The 11490-nt window shown below is 32.0% G+C and overlaps 1 pseudogene; it reads left to right on the forward strand.

Annotated features, from left to right (window-relative positions):
* The first annotated feature begins 6056 nt into the window (after positions 1-6056).
* Positions 6057-6760, forward strand: LOC122604306 (annotated as a pseudogene).
* The last annotated feature ends 4730 nt before the right edge of the window (positions 6761-11490 follow it).

Genomic DNA, 11490 nt, shown 5'->3' on the forward strand with positions numbered 1-11490 from the left:
GGTAGTTAACTCGGTATTCCTAACTCCTGTTTACAACTAAAGGGTTTCACAAGTTTCACAAAAATCCATCCTTACTCCATAAGTATTTTCACAATACATAGCTCAAATGAAACATATATCAAGGCACCATATTTCAACAAGGTTTTTCACAAATCAAGTTTCTGAATTTATCAATCTCAAAATTATATTTTAGCTCATGTAAAAAGAGAATGAAATAATGAAGTCAAGAAGCATTTTGAGAATAGCAAGGAGATATATCCAAAGAATCATTTAAGAGTAATGCGGAAAGAAGAAGTACAAGCATCCGAACCTGGACTAGTGTTTAAAGCTAGCAACGTCCAAAGATCCACCACAATTCTCAAGACGATTCTACATCAAACATTATCATTTAAAACCTTCCTGTAATTTGTCCTACTTATCACTTCCTACTGCCCAAATACCATTTACAATATTCTCGTGTTCACTAATTCTATTTTATATCAATGAGCCAAGTGAGCCAAATCACGACTTGTAACTATTTATAACTAGACTTAATTAATCGACCCATTGTAAAGATATAAGAAAATAAACTGGTCAACCAAAATCCATCTTTTACATAAGTTGGCACTTGGTGCCAAATAGAAAGTCTAAGTGTTAAAATGACACTATATTTAGTATATAAATGTATGGCATAACATTTGTATTCGCGGCACGTAAATTTCAATCATATATAAATCCGACTTTAAAAAAATACAAAACAACTTATACTAGAACATCCTATTTTACTTAGATTAATAATTAATCTGGTTGTTCATGACTCTCCTGTACAACCACTAAGTTATGGTATATCTAAAAGACTTTGAAAACCTCTGGATGCCATTAGCTGCAGGTGCTTGCGGGCTCCATGTATAAAGAAAACGATATCGAGGACTGTTATTGTTACTGTTATAAAATAACTACTCATGTTATGACCTCGAAACAGTTGATCAAAGTTAATAGTTCTTGTGTATAAACCTCAGTAAGCTACTGGTGTATAAACGACCCAAACTCATTAAAAACCAATCGTATTTTTAGTTAAAACTTATGTCACGATCTAGTTTAAGAGGTAAGGGCACCATTAGCAGTTATTGTAACAAAATCTAAGTATTATATATGATGAGTTTTTATAAAATAATTCAAGATACCAAGCGGCAAGTTGCTCAAAACATTACTGATCATTGACTTTTGTATGTTTTCCATACGTAGCCAGTAAATAATACTTACAAGTCATTTCTTTGAAAATCACAATTTCAACTTAACGCAATCTTAACAGTAGGTATCTATAACTTGTTACTTAAAGAGAACTTTACTTAGACAATGATAAAAATTTACTGCAGTCACCTTTGTTACCCAGATTGTAGATGTATCCGATGACCCATTTGGACAGTCCTGACTCGACTCAAATTGGCTCAAACGATATCACAATACAGAAAGCCTAACATTATTATACATATTACTACTAGACTAGCTAAATATATATATATACTCGGCTTGTCAACTACTCTGATCATAAGAGGAAGTGGTTGATGCTTATTTAAAACCCGAAACTATGATTTGTAACCATTAGGAGTACTGTTCAGATTTGTTTAGATTAATGAAACCAAAACTAAGATTATTAAGAATTCATGATTAATAGACCAAACACTACTAGAAAAATAGCCTTTAATGACACCTAAATTATGACACATGCATTTTAATGACAAGCAAAAACGTGAGTCATAAAAATACTGTCATAAAATATAAAATCTGAAGGGTTTATGACACGCAATTTTTGGTGTCATAAAAAAGGTAGTGTAACATGGGATACACTTTCTTTGCGTGTCATCCCTGGGTGTCGTCTTATAATTTTGTTACAAATATATAAAGGCTGTAGTTAAACAAAACCCCCAAAAAAAGCCCTAAGTCTACACAAAATCCCCAAAATCCAAAACAAGTAAAGGTGTCGTTCTCATCTCTTCTTCTCAGATCTCGATCACAGACTTACATCCAGCTCTCTCTTTCATCTCTCGCTGTTATCTCGCCGTCACCGTTGTTCACCATCGCCAGAAAAAATGGCAGCACCTCAACACCACTGTCGTCTCGCGATCTGTACGGAAAAATTTGGTCTTTCAGTTCTCTTCCTTCTTTTCATCAACAGATCTGTAAGTGTTTCAATTTCGTTCAAGTTTTTGATTTTTAGTTTAATTTCGTGCTTAATTTTGCTTTTAATTTTGTGTTTATTGGTTTGATTTTATAAATTTTGGATCTGTACGTGTTCCTCTCTTTATGTGTATATACATATATGTAATGTAATGTGTATATATATATACAAAATATATATGTGTAGCTGGTAGGGTTTTTTTATACAATATATGTATATACACTACTAGAAAAATAGCCTTTAATGACACTTAAATTAAGACGCACGCATTTTAATGACAAGCAAAACCGTGTGTCATAAAAATACTGTCATAATTTATAAAATCTGAAGAATTTATAACAAGCAATTGTTAGTGTCATAAAAACGTAATGTAACGCGGGATACACTTTCCTTGCGTGTCATCCTAAGTGTTGTCTCGTGGTTTTGTTAAAAAAAAAACCTAAAAAACCCCATTCTATCAATAATCGATTACCAACCCCAAAAAAAACCCCAAAAAACCCCATTCATTCGATCAATAATCTAATTATGGATTCAAAACATTCAAATTCGATCGCATACTCTCATTATAATTTCAGATTAGATGGAAGCCCTCATTTAATCTCATTCAAATTCAGCTTTAATCTCGTTCAATTTCAGCTTTAATAATCAATATTCAGCTTTAATCGAAGCCCTCATTTTGATAAGGAGTTAAATCGAACGACATTAAATCCAAGCCCTAAAAAAATCCCAAATCGAAGCACTGTTCAAATCGTTTTGTATATATGGTAATTTAATTTCATTATATATGTGTCTATACATATAGTTATATTTGTTAAATTATTATATTGAATCTACATATATCTGTGTCTATACATATAGTGTATATATCTGTATATCTATATTGAATGCAAAAATAAATTTGAATCTACTATTTTTTATTTTATTTTAGTTACTTAATTAATTTATAAGTACTACTGATTATGTGTTAAATCTGGTATTAGGATTTTGATTGATGAAGCAGATAGCTCAAATTAGGTTTTATTCCTGATTATATACATATAGAATTTCTGTATCTATAGTTTTATGAGACCATGGAATTATAGATAGATGTGTATATAAGTAGATACATATCCAATTATGTGTATGCATATGTATTTATCTATTTATGTGGCGTATAGAAACAGATATATACATATATGGAAACTGAATGAACATACATATTGCCTTTGGGAAAAAAAAATTAATTTACATACATGTGATATAGAGATGAATATGTGTATACGCGAGTAGATATATGTATATAAAGAGATAGAAACAGATATGTGTATATATGGATTGTTGTTAGAGTAAAGGTGTAATTGATATACAGGGATGTGGTGCCTCATGCTTTTGGATCGTACACCATTTATGGAAAGCGAGAAAGACTGATCATATTGACATTATTAAGTCCGAATTAGAAAATGAATGCCCTGGTGTTGTTTCTTGTGTTGATCTTCTTGTGATCGCTGCTCTTGAAAGCCTGATTTTGGTAACTATCTGTCTACTTTAAGATGATAAAACTGCTGGGTAATGTTTTGATTTCTAACATTTTGATGTTGTTTATAGGCTGGTGGCCCGTTTTATCCTGTGCATACCGGTAGAAAAGACAATGATCATTCTTTCCCTCAACTTTCGTACGAGCTTCCTAGTCCCTTTGATGATCTTCCTAGTCCGAATTGTATTTTCTTGCAGTCGTTCTTTTATCGATATTGATGAAAATAGATTTATTATCTATTGCATAGTAGAGCATGGGAAGCTGGGGAAATAAGCAAGAGCTTGCTCACATTGGGCCGCATCATTAATGCACTTGTTGAACATTCTGGTCATGTGCCTTCCAAGTATGTGTTGATGATATTTCTGATAACCTTTTTAGCAATAAACTAATACCTGGCACATAAAGAAACTACTCCTTCATGAAGTACATTCGTCTAGGTAACCGGATGGGTGCGTAACACGGGTTGGATAATGGATTAGCAGGTCAAAATACTCTCCTGTTTAAACAAGTCATTCTTAGTAGGGAATCAAAAATAGTCCAGGTTGAGTTCACTTTCCATCACGTTTCTGAACGCATATTTGTTTTATTTAAGAGGTTGTACACACTACAAATACACTATGATTAATATCTAACCTGTTTGACCCATTCGATGTGTTCTTTTGTAACCATTTGACCAATTTCAGATTAGATTAAACACATCCCAAGTCGATCTCTTCATATGTAAATGGATCGAACCCAAGTTAATCTGTTCATATGTAAATAGATGGAAGTTACCACCATACATACTTGTCTTGCTTTTGCTAACATTTCTGTATGTTGCAACGCACAGGGATAGTAAGCTGACAAGGCTGCTACGGGATTCACTTGGTGGAAAGACCAAATCTTGCATCATTGCAATGGTTTCTCCATCTACTCATTGTCTAGAAGAAACATTGAATACTCTAGGTTATGCACACCGTGCTAAAAGCATCAAGAACAAGCCAGAGGTCAGCTTGGATAACATCTATGTCTCAATTTTATTTACATTATGTATATATAACCTTACCTGAATTTCAATCAATATATATCTAATGAAGGAAAACACTGTTCTAGTATGGACCGTTCCTGTAAGTTTTTATTATTATCAAATTTTTTATGGAATTACATAAACTGTGCATTTTGTTCACAGTGTAATATGTTCTTTTTCTTCTTTCTTTGTGGTCAGCTTTATGCAGTTTTATTGCCCATTCTTGTTTTTAGCCTCATCACCATGCAATTCTAGGTAGGTTATATTTTTATTACTTCTCATTTTAAAATTAGAAAGATGATCCAGTTTTTAACATCTGCGACTTGTATTGGCGAATCTGCAGGTCTTCTGTTTGTTGTCCTTATAACTTGGGTTTTCTTGCTATATGCAGAAATATGACACATTTGGCGATATTATATGTCATGGTAAAGACAAGGATATAAAAGAAGGGCACAAATGTGGATGATGATGCTGCTGGCTTTGGTCTCTATTTTTTGCCGGTCTTGAATTCTATATAAATTAGTGGTTGTAAACTCTTATGGTTAATTTTAGAATTTTAAAATAACTTGCAGTTGTATGAAACGCATTGTTTTCATATATATGAGATGCGCTCTTTTGCTATTTGTGTATTTATTTGTATTATAAGATTAACTATTATTTAATGTGTGGATATTAGTAATTTTATAAAAAAATATTTTTTAAAAAAAAAAATTTGAACCATGACACGCAAAAAAAGTGTCATAAAATAGTGTCATAAAAGTGTGTCGTAAAAGCGTGTCATAAAAGCGTGTCATAAATTCATGACACGCGAAATGCGTGTCATAAAGCTTCATGACGGGTTGATTTATGACACCAAAAAGCGTGTCATCTGACCCCTTCTATGACACGCAATCGGTGTCATTAAAGGCATTTTTTCTAGTAGTGATAATATGTATATATATGGTGAGATTTAACTCATAGTTTCATGGAGGTGTTGTATGTAATTCAGTTATAGATTGTGATATCAGAATGCTTGATTGTGTTTTCAGACATTAGAAAGAAGAAGCCCTTCATTTTCATGTAGCCAAAACTAGTAAAGTAAGCCAAATTGAGAAGGTATGTTGTAATGATGGCTATGAATGTGGTGATTCTAGCTTTTGAAAATTATATTATTTGTCTGTATATGATCTTGCAACTTCTGATATTATTAGACACCTTAAGAAAGTCAAACATTCAACATTGTCCAGGATTTAGCAGCCGAAATTAACGTGCTTGAAAAGCAGATAGATTAACTTGAAGTTGAGTTGCAACAGGTGCCTTCTCACTTGCAATGATATTAGTCTAATGTGATATCACTTCTAGTTATTGTTAGGTAAGGTGGCCAGATAGATTGTGTTAATATGGGGCATTGCCGATATTGGTGAGTTGAATTATTCAACTCAACAATTCGTAACCATGTTGCAGAACTTGATAAACTCATATGCATTTACTCATCTTTTCAGGCATGCTTTTGCAACATTTTCATTTATGTCGGAGTTACTTATCTTTCTATATGTTGGTATGGATGCTTTGGATATTAAAAGTGGAGCTTTGTACAAGACAGGTAGTGCTAATTTTCTTTATAAAAAGTCAAAGTCCATATAGGAGTTCTCTTGACAGTCATTGTCATTGTTCTTTTGATCTATCAGCCCTGGAAAATCAATTGGAGTTAGTGCTATTCTGTTGGGGGCTAGTCTTAGTTGGAAGGGCATGCTTTGTTTTTCTGTTATCATGTTTATCCAACTTGACAAAGAAGAATGCGGACGAGAAAATCACTTTTAGGCAGCAAGTATGGTCTTGCTAACACTTCTTCCTTACATTTCAAATCTTTATATGTGTATGAAACTATTACCCAACTATATAATTTGTAGGTCTTAATTTGGTGGGCTGGTCTTATGAGAGGTTCTATTTCTATAGCCCTTGCCTATAACCAGGTCAGTGATTTGATGAGCATGGCCTTTAAATTGTTTCCTATAAGTACCATTTAATCTAATTGTGATATTTCTCATTGTTGCAGAATGTCAAATCACTGAAGAACGACTTGATAGCAAATCGGATAGTGTAATAAAAGATAATGAGCTTAATAGTGATAACAATGGTGGAATGTGTGTTTTAGTGTGTGTGGGTAATAGGAGGTAGAATATGAAGTTAGAAAGAGAAAGTAAGTTAGAGAGAAGGATGTATGGGATTATGTGTAAGGCTTATTACAATGTTATGGAAGGGTATTTATACAAATCTCCTAATTAAACTAATACCCCTTCCATAGATAGAAATATTACAATTTAACACCATTTATATTTTTAACAATCTCCCCCTTGGTGTTGAATTGTAAATGTGCATCGTCTTTGGTCTTTAAATAAATATGATGAGCCCATTTGTTGAAAATTTTCAATGTTAATTGGACTTTGAAGCTTTCTCATTGTCTTCAATGTCTTGTATCAACTTTGACTTTGAACCTTCTCAACAAACATATTGATTTGACGATGACTCTAAATCTTGATCTTCTCTTGCAACTTAGAATACTTTGTAAGCATCTTTGAAATCTTTGTAGCTTTTAAGCTTTCACAACTTGAACTTTTGAATGTTGATTTCAACTTGATGTTGCTTGGAAAAGTAAGTTGAATCTTTAAGTAGCATGCGAAAGCTTGGTTTTGACATTGAATTCTTTGAATTCTTTTGGATTGCGGAAGCTTGGTTATCTTGAATTCTCTTGGCATCACGAAAGCTTGGTTTTAGCTTTGAAACTTCATTTCTTGGTCTAACTTGTCTCTGAATCACCAATTATCTTGAAGCATTTGATCCTTTGATCAACTTATTCTAGCTCCCCCTCAAACAAACATTACTTTCTTGGAGCAAATTATCAACTAAACAAATTATCTTCAAGTTTCTTGCTCTCCCTCGAACAAACAATCATTTCGGTGCATATTTAACAATTCATGAGTTTTTTCATGCTCCCCCTCAAACTATGAACAAACTTAACTATCCAAACCATTCAATCTTAAACTTTTCCTTTATTCTCAATTATTATACAATCTCAAACTCTTTTACTTATCAAACAATGGTCATTTATCCAATAAATCTTTTCATAATCGACCATATACTTTCAACAACTAATAATAATCTTGAAACATATCAATCTCGAAACAATCTTTCAACCTATCACAATAATTATTCACTCCCTTCACCTAAACTAATAATCCTTTGAACAACCAAACACAAACAATATCTACCAATCAAATTCTACCTAATACCTTGAACTCTGTCTATCAATCATTTAATCATTTCTCCCCCTTATGATGAATATGTGAAATATGTTCATCATACAATGATGATTGATAGCATAAATGGTAAATGACAACAAACAACAATCAAACAGCTTATCCCAATCCATTTCCCAATTCCTAATGGACCTATTGGTGAACTAGAATTTGAGGTTGCGTTGTTGGAAAAAGATTGTTATATGGTGTTTGTGTTCTTTGTGTTTGTGTGAAGAAAAATAAAATCTGGATAAAAATGATCTGTTAACACAACCAAAAATCGAATGGATTAATGATGTGGCCTAAAAATACAATTACTATTTTTAGTACTTCCCATTATCATCGAGAAATGCACAAAGCTTATCCCTAAATGGTTCAGTCTATGGCTTTTCAACCTATAGATTGCTGTAAAGAATGTAATTCATGGTCAGTGTCACAAAGGCGTTCGATAACCATGCTGTAAAGAATGTAATTCATGGTTAGGAAAAGTATTGCTTCACTGGGTCCATGAAGTCTTCTTCAATATCGAGAAATCAACAAATGAAATCTGATAGAAACGTGTTAACCCGGCTTTTTGAGAATTTTGGGCAGGGCTTTTGTTTCTTTTAGCCATTTCTCACATCATATCACCGTAACCTCGCACTTTTTAACTACTCCCTCATGTCCTATATGCACAAATATCATCTCACTCATATACCCTCGCAATCTAGAAATGAGAATATAACTCCGGGGTTGGATCTCATCGACGGTGATAAGATCATGGAGTTTTTATGGGTGGCCTAAACTCTCGTGTGCAAATCTAACACCGAACTTCAATCAAGATGATAGAAAATGGTTTGCATTTCATCCAAAGTGTTTAATAATATGACAAAAGAGTTTGAACACTTGGAAGTTTTGGTTTTACAAGCAAACTCCCCCTAAATATATGCATGATTTGAACAAATCGTTTTGCATATAAAGGGTGAGTAAAAAGTTTAAGAGTTGCTCACAAACATTAAAAAATTAGACTACAAAGACAGTACACAAAGGCGTTCGATGACTTGCATCTCATCCTAATACTTTGTGAGTAACTAAAAGACAAAGTAAATAAAATGATAAAAATAGAAAATCTTTTTGGATTTTTCAAAAATACGAAAATGAAAATATTTTTGGATTTTTCTAAAAATGAGAAAACTAAAAGTCTTTTTGGATTTTTCTAAAATAAAGAAATTACGAAAACGATTTTAGCACGGGTTATACACTGATGTGTGTATAAGCCACTTTTCATCAAATCACTTTGAAATTACCTTTGAACCCATTTGAAAATAGGCCCAACGGTTTTTGATTTGTTAAAAGACCAAATGTAAGTCTTATTGATTTGATGAATTGACGTTGCATTCCACGGAAAACTAAAACCCGGTGGTTTAATTGAAAAGAGTTTTCGTGGAAGCAACGGAGAAAAATCATTTGATTTCTTTGAAAAACATCCAATCTTGGGAGATGGAGTTGAAAAATGATTTTTCGAACCAAAATCATTCACTTTTTGCACGACTGCTTTCACATGATTTGGTGCAAGATCAAAAAGTTCCGAAAAAGAATATTTGAATGATTTTGACTCAGTTGACTTAGATTTTAAAATCGGTTTCCATTTAGATTTCGTCAACTGAGATTTGGCTTGAGAAATGTGATCAGAATTATCTTCGAAGGATTATTAAGACACTGAAGTAGTTGTTCCATCAAAATTTAGTTTCTTAGCAAACTTCTTACCCTTTCACCAACCTTCACCGTTCAGAAATCTGAGAGCATCACCTTGTTCAAAATCATACCGCGCTTAAAACCTTATGTTTATCTGATTGATTTTATCAAGAATAAGATAGAAATCGAAGAGAGAAGAATGAAGATGAAGTTGTTGATGTTCTTGTCTCTTTCTATGTACATGTTTCCCCTATTTTTTTATTATTATTATATCGATAGAAACAATGAAAGATGCACGTGTCTACAACTGTAGCGCAACTTTTCTTTTCTGTTTGACATTTTCAATTTTTATTAGATGTCGAGTTAAAAAAAACATGAATTATCCATCTAAAATTTGAAAATAAAAACAAGACTAATCATATTAATTACTAATCCATCTTTAAACACTGTACAAATTCACAATCCAGCTTCAAATTCTGTGAAAAATATTAAAAATCATCTTCAAAATTAAACTCAAAAACACAAAAATTTTAACAAAATCGGTTAAAATTATGTTCGTAGATCGTTTGGATTCACCGATTAAGCTCTTATACCAAATGTAATAAAAGATAATGAGCTTAATAGTGATAACAATGGTGGAATGTGTGTTTTAGTGTGTGTGGGTAATAGGAGGTAGAATATGAAGTTAGAGAGAGAAAGTAAGTTAGAGAGAAGGATGTATGGGATTATGTGTAAGGCTTATTACAATTTGTGTTATGGAGGGGTATTTATACAAATCTCATAATTAACACTAATACCCCTTCCATAGATAGAAATATTACAATTTAACACCATTTATATTTCTAACAGATAGGCATCGATCAATTCATTTACCGGTTTTGAATTTTATATAATTTAGCGTTTGTAAACTTTTATGGTTAATATTAGAATTTAAAAAATTTGTAATTGTATGAAATACATTGTTTTGATATATATGAAATGCACTCTTTTGCTATTTGTGTATTTTTTTTGTATTATGAGCTAGATTAATTGTTATTTAATGTGTGGATATTAATAATTTTTTAAAAAATAAAAAAAAATTTGAACCATGACACGCAAAAAAGGTGTCATAAAAGAGTGTGATAAAAGTATGTCGTAAAAAAGTGTCATAAATTCATAACGCGCCAAATGCGTGTCATAAAGTTTTATGACGAGTCGATTTATGACGCGCCAAACGAGTTAATATATATGAAAATTATTTTTTGATTGTTTTCTGAATTACTTATATGTAATTTTGAAGTTTATAATTGTGTAGAAGCATGGATTATCATCCGTTATACAATTATGTGGAGATTTGGATTCTTGATCACATGTGCACGAATATTGCTATGATCACATATATGCAAGTCGATCACATGTAATCATAGCAATATTCGTGAACATGTGATCAAGAATCCAAATCTCCATATAATTGTATAACGGATGATAATCCATGCTTCTACACAATTATAAACTTCAAAATTACACATAAGTAATTCAGAAAACAATCAAAAAACAATTTGCATGTAAAGAATAATCATCGGTTGGGCTTAATTTGAAAAGTTCTCAAAGGTTCTCGCAGAAAAAAGGTTCTCAAAATAACTTTTCACTATATATATATATATGGGTTTTGATCATTTGAAAACTAAAATTTCGTGAAAACTAGAAAACTGACAAAACACACTATGATCGAATTTAACACAATGTGTTTTTAATATGTATTTCGAAAACACAATGTGTTAAGTTCATATCACAGTGTGTTTGAACAATTTTCCGATTTACAACGCTATCAAAAACACATCGTGATTTAAAACTTAACACAACGTATTTTAGGTTACACAATAAA

The sequence above is a fragment of the Erigeron canadensis genome, chromosome 6 (genome assembly GCF_010389155.1).
Source record: "Erigeron canadensis isolate Cc75 chromosome 6, C_canadensis_v1, whole genome shotgun sequence".
NCBI classification, from domain to species: Eukaryota; Viridiplantae; Streptophyta; class Magnoliopsida; order Asterales; family Asteraceae; genus Erigeron; species Erigeron canadensis.